Source organism: Pleurodeles waltl, chromosome 6, assembly GCF_031143425.1.
Source record: "Pleurodeles waltl isolate 20211129_DDA chromosome 6, aPleWal1.hap1.20221129, whole genome shotgun sequence".
Lineage (NCBI taxonomy): Eukaryota > Metazoa > Chordata > Amphibia > Caudata > Salamandridae > Pleurodeles > Pleurodeles waltl.
The window spans coordinates 189405727-189421226 of NC_090445.1; positions in this window are offsets into that span (position 1 = coordinate 189405727).

Genomic DNA, 15500 nt, shown 5'->3' on the forward strand with positions numbered 1-15500 from the left:
TGCGGTCCACATGTTTTAGTTATGTTCTCAGGTCTTTATCTGTAAGGTAGATATCATCTACATAAGACAGCTCCTTGGGGTCAATATCATGTAATATTGATGTTACAGAGAATGAGAACAGTCCAGGACTGTTCTTATACTCCTGTGGGAGTTGACAACATTTTCTGTAAGAGCCAAGCGTGCTGAAGGTCCTCAGATCCTTACTTTCAGGTGCTATATTTTGGCAGAAAAAAAACCATTGGAAATATCCAAAGTTGTTTTGTATTTTTTGTGCACTATATTGTTAATAAGTGTTGTGCTGTGTACATTTTATGTAGCAAATGTGCGTGTGTGACTGTTTAAATGTCTGTAACCTAAGACTATTCTATATGAATGGTCCGGCTTAGCTATGGGCAACAAAGGGTTGTTCATTGGTGATACTCAGGGTTCTATTATACCCTGGTACTCAAGTTGTGTGAGTATTTCTCTCATTGGTGCTTTAGCAAGTAAATAAAAAAAAAATACCTGCCCCTCCATGATGCGCCACTCCGCTCCAGCCGCCTCGTCTTCTCTCCCCAGCCAATCACACCGCTTCTCTCATGTTGTTACACAGCATGAAAGAAGTGCCCCAGTTGGCCTGAGTGGGCAGAAATGCCACTCAAGGGGAGAGCGGAGCACTGCGCTTGGTCTCCACCCAGCTGTAAAATACAGCTGGCTGGAGAGGTTCTAAGTGCGCATGTCAGTTTGGCCGGCATCGCACTTAGAAGAGCTCATACCACTCCTGCTCAACTTGACATGGAGGAGGCTGGCCACGCCCGCCCTACAAAGGCAGAAAAGTAAAGGGATAATAAGATAATTTTATTATCCCTTTATTTTTCTGCTTTTCATTAGTGGGGAAACGCTCCTCCACCAGAGGGGAGGGGCTGCCCCTAGGTATTGTAGTTGAGGCTGTGCATCTAATAGGTATCATATGGTAGGGGGGGTCTTTATCCCATCCTACATGATTGCAGTACAGTGCTGCAGCTTGTACCAATGCCCAATCTACAGGGTAAGCTTTCCTTAATTCTTCAGGAACAAGGGCCCCTTCTGTGACTTTACGGACAAATTCAGATGGGCAATCTTTTTCTGCCAAGAGGATATCATAACTCAATGTTAATCTTCCACAAAATATTATTTTAATTGTGCGCTTTACGGCACCCTCTACTTGTATTTTAACTTTGCAAACCCTGTCCAGAGGGGGCATGTGCCTGTCTGCAGTTTAGACTTCTAAAAAGTCATCAGTTGCTGTCACAGAGAGCCGTTTGGAATGCTGACTTTTGTAGCCACCTTTAGGGCTGGTATTGGGGTCATGACAATGATGCTTTTTCCCTGAGCCTGAAGTCTCTCTTTTATGAAAGCCATCTGTACAGCAGTTGGAATTTTTTCAGTGGGAGCAAAGCCTTATTCAGCGGTGGAATACAAATGTGATTTGTATGCTATTGGGATGGTATCACCTTTATTGACTGTTACATAGGTGAATCTGACAGCACCAGCAATTACTCTGATGATTAAGTTTGTTTTGTTTTAACATGTGTGTAAGTGTTTTACTTCAAGCATGTCCTGCTGCAATGCTCTAAGTATGCGTGTATGTTGAACTGTCCAATATTTACTTGAAAAGTCGGGACATATCAAATCATGGAGTGGTTTTATGCATTGTGCAAAATCTGGAATGTATGCTTTGCCAACAGTGAAAACACCTACAACCCTCTACTTGTATTTTAACTTTGCAAACCCTACCCGGGGGGGCATGTGCCTGTCTGCAGTTTAGACTTCTAAAACGTCATTAGTTGCTGTCACATCCAGAAGCTCTTAAAGAATCCAGTAAACTATTGTGACCTCTGCTGCACTGTCTAGCAGAGTCATTGCCTATGGCCTGTTCTTCAATAATGTTTTCATTATATGTGGCATTTTTCACTGGAACTGCTGCCACTTTTTTTCTTTTATTGCTTCTATTGGGGCAGTTTCTCCTCCTTTTGTTTATGGAACTTTTAGATAACAATTGTGACAATTTTCTCAGTTTCACAAACTCCTTTTGTTGTTCTGAACACCCTCCTCTCTCACTGCATTTATCCGGTGAGTTCCGAAAGGAATGAGATTGCTGTGTATCATTATATTGGTATCTATTGGGAGTTTTTAAAGTGTCCCCTATTTCTCAAATTATAGCATTTCTCAGAGGTCTCGAACACGGAGATTCTCCTCTTTGTTTAACACTGTCTTCATTTTGTTTCTGTTTATCCCAGTTTTTTTTTATAACCCCTGCAGCGTGCTTGGTAAAATCCTAATTGGATTTACCTTGTAGTTGTGATTTACCTGGTCTGGCTCCCAGACTATCCCGACCTATACTAGTATAGGTCTCTGTGATAATCTTTGGCAGCTCACGTTCTTAATCCTGTACAGGAACATCCTAGAGCTGCTGGCGTACTGCCAATTCTACTGCTTCCCCTTTAAGATTACTAAATATTATAGAGGATACAAAATTGTCCATTAATTGCATCCCCAAGTCTAGGACTGGAGCAGCCCATGATTCGTCCTGAATCTGTTTTAACACTTCCAGAAGATTTGCAAGTGTTGGTGTATTTTGTGCGGTAGTGTAGAGTGCAGCAAACACCACACCCCAAGTGGCGCAGTTGTCCCTCGATGGAACCATCCCAAATGGCAAGCACATTGTGAGAATTCCATGGTTATCTTGCGGTCCCTTATGGGAAAACACTGCCTCCAAAGCACTTATTTTTTGTGCTAACCAAAACAGAATTTCTTCTTGTTTTGTGGTTACTGTTGGAAAATGGGTTATTGGTAAGGGCAGGTAGGTACCTACACTTAGCAATAGGCTACTAACCTCCACTTAGGTCCAGTTAGGTCTCAGTAAATTAAACCCAGCTCAACCCTTGGTAGCTTGGCAACGAGCGACAAGGCTTAACTTAGGATACAGAGTGTAAAGCATTCAAATATCACAAAACAGTAATTAAATAAAACACAGGAAACAGTTTAAAAATCCAAAACCAATTTATAAAAATAGATTATATTTTTATCTTTAAAATGACACAAAAACGAATAAAATCAGATAAGGGGAACTAGAGATATGAATTTGTAAAGAATTATTGTTTTTTAGCGCCTAGAAACAAAAAGCGCCAATCGGGTCATCTGGTTGCACTTCGACCGGGGCAAAGTCAAAGTTTAAGGCTGACCGCGATGGAGCCCTGCTCGGCTACAGCTCGCGGGAGGCCTCGGTCAAAAGTTTACCTTCGGACTTAGTCTCTTTTCTGAAGATTTTCTTCAGCAGGACGAACCTGCCAGTCCAATCCTGGAACTCTTCTCCGGATACGCATCGCGGGAGCCCTCAGTGGAGATTTTTGCCTTTGGACTTAGTTGTTTTTTCGAGGTGAAAATCCTTCGACCAGGGTAAACCTGGATCTTGATCCGACGTCCCTGGAGCCCTCCTCGGATACGCTGGCTGGGAGGTCCCGGTCAACTTTTTACCTTCGGACTTAGTCTCTTTTTTGGAGATTTTCTTTACCGGGACGAACCTGCAAATCAGGCCGGGTTGCGGTTGAGGCAAGCCGGCTAGAGTTGCTGCGGCGGGTCGGTCCCTCTATGGAGCTTTTTTTCAAAAGTTCTCCAAACTTCTCCAAATTTCTGGGTCTTCTCCCAGATGTTCTTTTAAGGTTCTTTTGGGGTCCACAGCTCACCCCAAGGGTCCAGAAGCTCTGAGATGATCCTTGGGGGTGCGGACTACAACTCCCAGAATGCACCTGGCACAAACTCCTTTTTGGTCACTGGGCAGTGGCCAGCTGGTTGATTTCTTCAGGAGTTGGTGCAGGGGACTCTGGTGAGCAATTTTTCACCTGTAGCAAACAGGGAGTCCCTCCTTGAACCAGTTGAAGACAGGCAAAGTCCTTCTTGTGGTGAAGCCCAAGTGTGCAGCTGGTGCAGTCCTTCTGAGTGCAGGTTCCAGGTGCAGGCCAGGGGTCCAGCAGGGCAGTCCTTCTTCTCCTTTGGTTCTTCCTTGTTGGAATCTGATGGGGATCTGAGGTGTGGGTGCAGGTCTGCCAGTTTTATCCTTGCTCCTGGGTAAAATACAGTGGGGTACTGATTCTCCAATCAGTTGCAGGGTCCTTCCCCCTGTGATGACCACTTCCTGGGAAGTGTGGCAAAAATCAATCCCAGGAGGCAACATTCTTCAAAAATCCATCATGGCTGAATCTGATTTTTGGAGGTTACATCTGGCTGAGCTCACCCACTGGTGTGGCTAAAAATCATAAACACACCCCTCTCCTGCCCTCTCCTAATCTAATCAAGGGAGCACCTAGTTGTCTGGGGTTGCAGGATGTGGGGGTGTTGCTGGGTTGTTCCAAATGTCCTTCTCTGCCTTTGAAGACCAGTTTGGCAGCCCTCCCCCTTCCTGCCTCACCATCTGCTGAGGGGAAATTCCCTCGCATAGGCACATCTCTTTGTGTGAAGCCAGGCCACTTCACACCTCATCAAGGCAGCCTGGCCAGGCTGCCAGAGGTTGGCCAATCAGGGCACAGGAGCAAAAACAATGCAGGGCTGAAATTGGCAACTTTTCAGGTAAAGTTTAAAACTCTTTACCTGAACAAGTTATATTAAATCCAACAACTGTAAGTTGTGGGATTTATTATAACAATTAATTTGATACCAAATTCTTTGTATCTGTCATTTAAGGGGACTTTAAAAATTAAAATAAAGTCTCCCCATTCTAGCCTATGAAGGCCATTTACTACAATGAGGGAAAAACTAATTTGGCTGTTTTTACCTCACCAGGGCTTATAAAACTACTTTTATAAGGTCCCTGCTTATAGTTACATGGCACCCAGCCCTAGGGGCACATAGGGCACACCTTAGGGGTGACTTATATGTAAAAATAAGGTAGTTTAAGACTTTGGAACTACTTTTAATTCCAAAGTCGAATTTGCTTATAACTTTAATTTATAAGCAGTCAGCAAGGCAGGCCTGCCTTTAAAATGACACTTGGCACCTCAGCAGTGCACCTATGGGTGCACTACCTATGCTGTGGTCCCTAACCCTACATGCCCTACCATATACTAGGGACTTATGGGTAGGTTAACTTAGCCAATTATAATTAGCCTAATTTGCATATCCACTTTACACAGAGCACTGGCCCTGGGACTGGTAAGCAGTACCCAGGGCACAGCCAAGAGTCAGTAACCACCAGTACCTGTCCAAAAAGTGTGGGGGTGACCAGGGCAAAAAGGAGGACTTTCCTACAGGTACCTTATCCATAATTGAATGCACAGTAGCAGGATTAATGCCTGCTGTAGCCAAATGTGTTTGCGCTGGAGCAGCCCTTGCTGGGGCGGTGCTAAAGCCTGCTTTGCGAATTGTAATAGGCATCTATATATGTTTCTTCTAAATTAGTGTAGGGGTGGCATACTTCTGCTACCACCATTGTACCTGTATTAGGGTGTGGTATATAGGTAGTCTATTCTGGCCATGTAGGACCGTCATTACTTAAAGAACTTAATCTAACATTCTATGAAGCATGTGGTAGGGCGCATCAAGCCAATTTTGGTATTTCTAAATATGCGTAAGGTCTATATTGTGCGGGTGCATTTGCTGGAGTGTAGTGGTGAAATGTGTGTGTGCTCCCATCTGCTGCTGGAAAGGGACCCAAGAGTAGAAAAGTTCAGTTCTGTACTCTGCGTGTGCCTCAAAATAAATATATTTTCTCCTCCCTCATCTGTGAGGCCATTATTTCTTAAATATGTTGTGAGGGGTAGTTGCATGCTTGCTGCAATTATGACCCTTGTTGGTCTGCCATAGTTACGACAATATTGTTCAGAGACAAAAACAACAACTGGGGAAATCCTTTTTTTAAATTCAAGCTTGAACAACCTACAGCGTTAAATATGTGCTACCCATCTAGTTGAGGATTATATTCCCTAATACCACGGACTTCTCTGTATAAGGTAATAAGGGTGCCTTTAGCACATAATGAGACAGAGATACTTGGGAGATCAGTAAAGTTAGAGCCTAACCAATGTCGGTGGTGCCATGCTGTACAACTTTCGTTGTAGGAATGATTGTGCTGGATTTTGGGTGGTAGCACCATCAAGCGTGGGGCACTGAGTGATCCCACACCGTAAGACAGCTGTCGGCCTAACCATTTTGCCTACCTAGCAGCACCTCACCAGTCTCCAAGAGTAAAGGTGATTTGCCGCAGCCTATCGCATGACACTCTAAGACTCTTCAGGGAAGCTGTGGTGGAACAGATCTTAACCCTCTCTCTCACTTAGACACATCTCATACAAACAAACAGAAGCAGGATTTGGTTCAATGCGTTTTATTGAAGCAACTGCATCTATGTAGAAAGGCATGAATTGTGACTATCAGGATAATGAAACACAGCACTCTTATTGTGGTAACTAGAAAAGTAAAGCAGAGGGAAAGTCCCACCATCACAATAGTGAATCTAAAATCGCTACCTTTACTACTAAGATTCTATATGAGAGCGATAGCAGTGTTAGTGAGAGTCCTCCCACGTGGATGAAGAGAAGACGCAGAGCTTTAGCAGAAACTGCGATGACAACGTGCAGCATAAGATGGCAGGCTGGCCGGAATGTCCCCTCTGGCATGGTGAGGCAGTGTACTTCTGTTGCTCTAAGTACTGCCCTGGCATGTCAACACATATTTTTCTGAGTAGGGTAGACATTGTACTCTTTGGACTGGCAATACCCAGTAAACTATTGTGTGCAGCCTTGGGCTGAGCACAGGATGATAATGTTGTGCAAAGAAATGAATAACAAATTCTGCCTAGAAGGGCAACTGATAAAAATAATAAAACACCTCCACTAAAATGAAGCTTTCCTCAAATAATAAGAGGAATAAAAACGACATGTAACTAGGTGAAAGGGCAGAGGCCTCAGGCCTAGAGCTAAAATAATGTGCTTGTGTAGATGCTAAAATAACCTCAAGACATATCTCTGTACTGTCCTCTTCATAGGAACACATACATTCAGTGGAGAGTCCTGACTCCTGACTGCACATCACTCCACATCTACCTGATGTAGGTTAAGAGTTGAGTTAAGCACACAGCAGCTGAACTTTTAAAAAGGTGATTGATCTTGTAGGGCCCCTTCCAGTGACACAGGGTAAAAAGATCCTGTTCACTACTACTGATCACTGCACGGTATTCTGCCACCACGGTGCTCATGCTGCGTTACTCTTGGTCAAGGTGGTAGTCTTCCTCCACTAGGAGGATATTGCTTTGGGCGCCACTCCTGGTTAAATGAGACCGCAGTTTGTGAGACAGGCATATGCCATGGCGCACACATATGATTTGTGTTCGCCTATTACAAAAAAAATCAGCATTAGGGATTAAGACAACAGTACAGTTGGACACACTCAGGGCAGGGATCCACGTCTCTTACTATGCGCAGGACTGGTAATATTATAAAATGACGTTTTCTTGGTAGTGCAGAGGTTGAGGAGGGAGGGCAGAACTCAAATGTGCTCATGCAAGGATCATTTATTGTCAGTAACAAGCAAGGGAGGAGGGAGCCGTCAATAGATTTCTTACAGAGTTTTTCACTCTGTGAATCATGGTGAGGCTGATTACATGGGACATAAAGATCTAAATTCTTCTTTGAAGAGGCTTAAAACATGGAAGACCTTTGTAGAAAAATTGTCTAAAGGAAACAATTAGCAGCTAAAGGCATCAGCTTGAAGAATTACAAACTCTACCAGTCAGTATCTTCCTGCTTTGACCATAAAGTGTGTTGTGGGTTTGGTGGGGGATGATAGCGGTTCACAGGGACCTGAATTTAGAAGTAAAGGAGGTGCTGAGGGACAATAGGGAGGGTGTTGGAAAAGGAGGTGACATTGATGGACTCATACAATTTTCAAAAACATCAAAACAGTTTCTCCTCTGGAACAGATAAATCATAAGATTATAGGTGAATTGTTCTGGCAGGTGACTTCAGCCTGGTACACAAACCCACTCTTGATAGCTTCCCACAAAGCAAACATAAAGGCGGGGAATATCCCACTCACTTGTTAAGAAACTCCAGGAGTTGGATGTCTTGGAAGTTTGCAGGTCCCTCTATCCGAGGGACAGGAAGTACACTTATTTCTCCCACACTAACTGCTACATTCAAGACAGAAATAGACCTTATCATTGTTTCAAAACGCTCAAAACGTGATATTGGACATTGTGTTGGGCCTACAGCAAAAGAACAGCAGCGGCATGGAAACGTAATGCCTCTCGTTAAAAGATAATACATATGTTGTAATGTTACAAGCAGAGTTCCAATCTATTTCTGAAATGGAAGTTGTAAAAGTGAACCAAGTCCTACAGCACAACAAATCGCAACTGTGAGGTGTTCAGTGAAATTATGTTAAGTGGAATTAATTGGCACGGCATGCAGTGTATTTGTGTGGATTGTTGTTATGTGGCATTGTGTGGATTTTTCTAGGGTGTATTTATGTGGTATTGAGTAGAGTGCAATTATGCAGAGCTGAATTATGTGGTGTTGCTTTGTATAATGTGGAGTGTAAATAAGTTGTGTGGTGTGGAATTGTGTGCTTCTAAATTATGTGGTATGGAGTGGAATTATGTAGAGTGGAATTCTGTGGCATGGTGTTGAGTGGAATTATGTAGAGATTAATTATGTGGCATGGTGTGGAGTGGTATTATGTTGTGTGGAATTATGTGGCATGTTGTGAAATTGAACTTTGTGGAGTGTAATTATGTGTTTTTGGAGTTGAGTGGGTATATTTAGAGCATAAATATATGGCATGACGTGTAATTATGTGGGGTGGAGTGAATTATGTGTAGCAGAATTGTGTGGTGTGGAGTGTAATTATATGGTTTGGAGTGGAGTGGAACTATGTTGCGGGTAGTGGTATTATGTGTAGTGGTATTGTGACACAGAGCAGAGTAGAAGTATGTGGAGTTTAATTTATTGGATTGTAGTTATTTGGCATGAATTGGAGTCATGTGGAGTGGAAGTGTGTGTAGCTGAATTGTGTGGTGTGGAATTATGAGGTGTTTAAATGTGTTGTGTGAAGAGGAATTATGCAGCGTGGATTTGTGTGTTATTGCATTGTGTGACACTTCAATGTGTGGCTTTGTGTTCAATTATGTGGAGTTGAATGCTTGTTATCTATCTACTGCAGTGCTGAGGGAGCAGCCTTCCTGGGGGTGAGACAATGTTGTTTCTCTTCTCTGCCCTCTAAACCCCCCTGAAATTGGCTAAATAAGTGTGAATGGCATCCTGCAGTTGTTTCTACCTCCCCTACGAGAGTCATGTGTCCCCTTGCAACCAAGCACGGTAAAGTACTACGTTGAAGGTTGGCTGCAGTCTGGTGTCAGTGTGTGGCCGTCTCATGGCAGGATCACATGACTACCAAACAACAAACGTTCCATTTGAGAAACTAAACTTATCATGTTTCAGATATGTCTAAAACGTTATAATTAAGGCTCACATGTTTATGATGTATATTTTTAAACATTTTCCACATCTAGTCATCAATATGTATTTGTTGTTCACTTCACCTTTGTTTATTTTTGTTTATGTTGCATTTCTATGAAAAAAATGAAGGTGCAACTAGTATATTTTCACATTTAACTGATAGGGCTAGACTCACTATTGGATGCCTGGCAGGTTTCAGCACCATAACGCAGCTTTAAATGCAGTACAATAGATTTCTCAGTAAACATCAGCATTGTAATACAAACACATGAATCTCGTTAGTTATTTAGGGAAATGCCATTATTGTAAACCCTTGTTGTTTCATTCTGCACAGATATGAGCTTGGTAGTCATGGTTGACAGTACAGACAGTCTCTCAAAAAACAAATTTTAGTATTTTAACATTTATAAAATTAAATACAAACATGGTAACTGTGGGAAAGTAGCCTCTTTCTAGCATGGTTACCCCCACTTTTGGCCTGTTTGTAAGTGTGTGTCAGTGTGTTTTTACTTTGTCACTGGGATCCTGCTAGCAAGGACTCCAGTGCTCATAGTTTATGGCCTAATGTGTATACCTGTGTAGTGCCAAACTGTGTCACTGAGGCTCTGCTAACCAGAACCTCAGTGCTTATGCTCTCTCTGCTTTTAAATTTGTCACTGTGGGCTAGTGACTTCATTTACCAATTAAATTGGCACACTGGACCCCCCCTTATAAGTCCCTAGTATATGGTACCTAGGTACCCAGGGCACTGGGGTTCCAGGAGATCCATATGGGTTGCAGAATTTCTTTTGCCACCCATAGGGAGCTCAGACAAACCCTTACACAGGTCTGCCATTGCAGCCTGCGTGAAATAGTACACACACTATTTCACAGCCATTTTCACTGCACTTAAGTAACTTATGAGTCACCTATATGTCTATCCTCCACTTTCTGAAGGTTAGGTGCAAAGTTGCTAAGTGTGAGGGCACCCTTGCACTAGCAAAGGTGCCCCCACATAGTTCAGGGCCTTTTGTCCAGACTTTGTGAGTGCGGGGACGCCTTTACACGCGTGCACTACATATAGGTCACTACCTATATGTAGCTTCACAAAGGTAAATCCGAATATGGCCATGTAACATGTCTAAGATCATGGAATTGTCCCCCATTCAAAACCTGGTATTGGGGAGCCAATTCCATGCATCCTGGGGGCTCCACCATGGACCCCCAGAACTGCCAAACCAGCTCTCTGAGGCTTGCACTGCAGCTAGAGCTGCTGCCACCTCACAGACAGGGTTCTGCCCTCCTGGGGTCTGGGCATCCCAGTCCCAGGAAGGCAGAACAAAGCATTTCCTCTGAGAGCAGGGTGTTACACACAGATGGTGCCCTCCTTGCATAAACCAGTCTACACCAGTTCAGGGACCCCTTCTCCCCTGCTCTGGCGGGAAACTGGACAAAGTAAAGGAGAGTGACCACTCCCCTGTCCATCACCACCCCAGGGTTGGTGCCCAGAGCTCCTCCAGTGTGTCCCAGACTTCAGCCAACTTGCTTTGCAATGTGTGGGGGCAATCTGGAGGGCTCTGAGTGGCGAGTGCCAGCAGGTGACGTCAGAGACCCCTCCTGATAGGTCCTTACCTGATAAGGTAGCCAATCCCCCTCTCACGGCTATTTAGGGTCTCTCCTGTGGGTTCTCTTCAGATTCTGCTTGCAAGTTTCCTTCAGAAATCTTCTGTAACAACTTCAGACCCTTCTGAGCTCGGATCAACCGCAGCCTGCTCCAAGAAACGCTCTAACTGCAACACAGTGTCTACAAGAGACACTTTTCTTCAGCAACCTCAGCTCCAAGTCATCAACTGCAACAGTTTCCACGGGTTGCACACTCTAGGGACTCCCTGTCTTCATCCTGCACCAGAAAGACCAAAGAAATCTCCAGTGGAGTGACAGAGTCACTCCCCTGCTCCAAGCAGGCACCTTCCAAGACGAGGACTGGTACCCTGGGGCTCCTCTCACAGCAATGATCATGCTCCTAAGGACACAGAGGGTGGACATCATCAACATAGACTGTCCTGAGGTCCTGCTGACACAATTTGGAGGAGGTAAGACCTTGCCTTCCCTGAGAACGATGGTACTCCTGTGTACTGTGTCTTTTTCGCCTCCTGAGAACTCAGTGCACTCTTTGCAAAAGTCCTTCATGCACAGCCTGGCCCAGGTCCCCGGCACTCCATCCTGTGATGCACAACTTGCTGAGTTGTTCTCCGGTGATGTGGGACCTTCTTTTGTTGTGCTGCATCAACTGCATTTTGCACCTCCTTTGAACCCAGATCTTGCGACTCCTGGGGGTGTTGGCTGGTATCCTGAGGGTTCCATTAAGTGCTGAGAGCCCCCTCTTCCTCCCCGCACAGAGTTGAGGCCCCAGGTCCCTCCTGGGTCCATCCAGTGCCATTTTAACGCATAATGCACTTTTGGCGTAGCCAAGGCTTGTTGGTGACTTCCAACACAAAATCTCATCTACAATGATCTTCAGGCCGTGGGACACCCTTTGCATCATGCAGGAACCCGCTGGCATCTTCCTAGAGTGCAATTCTGCAGTCTTTGACTAACTGTGGACTCTTCTTTTGCACCCTCTTCTGGGTTGGCAGGGGCTCCTGTACTTCCTGGAACTTCTTTCGACTTCTGAACTTGGTCCCCTTCCTTTGCACGTCTTCAGGTCCAATAATCCAGCAGTTGTTCTTTGCAGACTTGGTTGGCTGCTGCAAAATCCCAAAAATTAGGTATAGTGTGTCCTATGGAAACTTGTAGTACTTTACTCCTGCTTTTCTGGGCTCTGGGGTGGGGTACTTTACTTACTTTTACTGTATTCTTACTCTCCCAGCGATTCTCACACACTACACTTGTCTAGGGAGGTAATTCGTGATTCACATTCCACTTTCTTAGTATATGGTTTGTGTTGCCACTAGACCCACTTTCTCCCATTGCATTCTATAGCATTTCCTATTGTTTGCATTGTTCTATGACTATTTACTTGTCCAATTTTGGTGTCTAGTATATATATTGTGTATAATACTTACCTCCAGAAGGAGTATTGCCTCTAAGATATTTTTGGTACTTTGTCACCCAAATAAATACCTTTATTTTTGGTAACACTGAGTACGGTCTTTACTTGTGTATAAGTACTCTGTAACTATAAGTGGTATTGCATGAGCTTTGCATGTCTCCTAGTCCAGCCTAAGCTGCTCTGCTCTAGCTATCTCTATCAGCCTAAGCTGCTAGAACACTACTGCATTTCACTAATAAGGGATAACTGGACCTGGTATAAGTTGTAAGTACCCAAGTTACCCACTACAAATCAGGCCAGCCTCCTACAGTAACTTATTGTCTTCCGCATGTATTCACTATAGCAAAGATCAGTAAAAAACAGAAAACTGAAATCCTTTTTGTGGCCCATTTATATTTTATCCTTGTATTCTTGTACGTGCGATCCTGGATATGCAAAAAGTACAGCAGGAGGACACTGTGCCTAGAAACGGTCAGATGTGAGAGCACCACTTGTAACTGAGCGGAGAGGTCTGAGATTGCTTGAGATGAGCCATACTCTAAAAATGCATATGATGGGGTGAGAACAAAATAAGCTGGTTTCTTCTGTTGCACATACAATTGACAGAGCAGGTTTTATCTATGCATACTGACACTTGGAGCCCTGAAGTTACAATGGCATAACCAGATCTACAGGTGCCATAGTGTACAGGGCAAAGCTGGCCTAGATAAACTAATAAGGCATGGGTAACTTGAGACCTCTGTGTTGATCTTTGTGCTTATCATCTGATCGGGCAGCTGACCTTCCGCCCGCCCGAGCACCAGGAAGTTTATCTGCCAGGGTAGTTCCTTGTTTGACATCATCGCTGGAGCAAAATGTCTGGGATGTTCACAAGGCAGTTCTGTTGATTCCTTCACAATCTCTTTCGCCTCTATCCCCTGCTTCCCCCAGATAACTCGTTACCAAGCCAGTCTGCTTCTACTCGATCTGCTGTCCCTTCCTGATCACATGCAAAAGAAAAGAAGCACAAACAAAACAGAGCAAACACCTGCCACAAACCTGTGGCAATTTTAGATCTCTGATCTCTGCCATGGGAAGCAGAAAGAGGCAAAAGAAAATGGAGAGCCTAGTGAATGAAAACACGAGCACTACGCTCATATGGAATACTAGTTGAGAGCTAAAAAGGCATGTTGAATAACAGTGTGCCATTTCTCAAGCCTCCAGTAAGATTTGGCAGACCTGGGAACCTACCAGAAAAAGATCACCAAGCACCCCTAAAGGGAGACAGCAGAGGAGTGAAAAGTTATTTTTGTTTCGAAAGCAACTCACCAGAGATCTTGATGTTCGCTGCTCGCTGTCAATTCCTTTGTTTTTCTCATCAAAGAAATCTGATTTTGCAAACTCCAGGAGTCAAAACAGCAGAAGGGTACCAGTCCCTATTTACACATGTGCCACAGCTTTAAGCATTTAAAAAAAAGCCCCCAAAACTCAGGAAGCGACAAACATTAAAAAATCCTAAATGCAAATCAGACGAATGATGGCTAATGTGTTCTCCAGAAGCTAAAATGCTTCTCCCAGGAACTGGAAGAAGGGCAAGAGATCATCGTTTTTTTTAACTTCCCACGTGTGACAGTGAGATCTGATAGAAGCTGTTCTGAATGCTTTAAAAACAAGATTTACAAGGCTGTTGGAGCTCAGAGCGACTGAAAACACGAGTGCTAGTGTTAACAACTCAAAAACAGTCCAAAAAAGTAGTTCCTAAAACATATGGTAACATGGTGACCAGTGGATTGATATAGTAATTGGTCCCTGCTCTTGGGGAGGGTTAAACACAGCAATTGGCATGAGGCATGCATGCCATGGAAAAATGGGGAGAAATATTAGGGGAGCGATGATGGAACCATCAAGTAGGAAGCTTATGGGCAGGCTTAAGCCCACAAAGTATATACAACATGTCTCTTTGAAACAGCAGATGTGCTGTCTAGAACAGAGACCTAAACAGGATATTCTGTTCCTATAGTCAGTGTTTACAATGCTTTCATTTAAGGTGACAAGAAGCCCAGGTTATACTGGAACTTGATGCACAACATTGAGAACTACTGCCCTGCTGCCCAACTGAGGGTAGACTTGAATGCTGTCCTTGTGTGAAACTAAAACTACTGTCTACTTATAGAAAGATCATTGATGGGAAGACCAGTCTTGTGGTTACCAAGAAATTCAGGCCCGCTGTGACCTGTGTTTCAGGCATAACTAAGCCTATCATGGCGGCATAGAACCCCCTGGTTTACTACAGTTCTATCCCCATTCACTCAAGTGTAATCGAAAAAAGAGTTCACTCTGGCTCAGGTAGAGGAACAACTTTGTAAACTGGAGAGAGAGAAAGAAAGAGAGAGACTACCACATGTCTGTGGGGCCTGTTCCACACAGAAGAGTTTAAATCCTTTGAGTCAAGTGAAAAAACATTTTGCTGTCGGTGAGGAAGAGCAGTTACATCATTTACAATTGAGTCATTGGGCACCATCTCCCATTAATTATGATAGTGGAATAAGAAACTTGGCATAATTTGAGAAGGTCTTGAACAATTTGATGTAACATGGGCCTTGTGTCCAACATTTATGTGGTTCTGTGAGAGGCTCACATCAATCTATCCTAGATGGCGGTACCTGGTCTAGTGGGCCAGAGCACTAAGCACAGAAATATTAACCCCTTCCCCGCCACGGACGTAATGGTTACGTCCATGGCAGCGCCCGTGTGGCGCCATGGACGTAACCATTACGTCCTGAATGCTTCCCTCGGGAGAAGCGCTAGCGCTCCTCCCGAGGGCCGCCCCCCCACCCCCCTAGGTCAGGGCTGACCGGGGAATCCCTTCCCCTTCCACCCCCGACCCCCTCCACCCCCCCCTGTGACGTCAGCGCGCGAGCGCGCGCTGATTTGTCACAGGGGCCTCCCTAGTCGCGCTGGAAGCTCTGCTTCCAGCGCGATTGAAAAAGAAATGCAAAAGCATTTCTTTTTCAATCACTTGG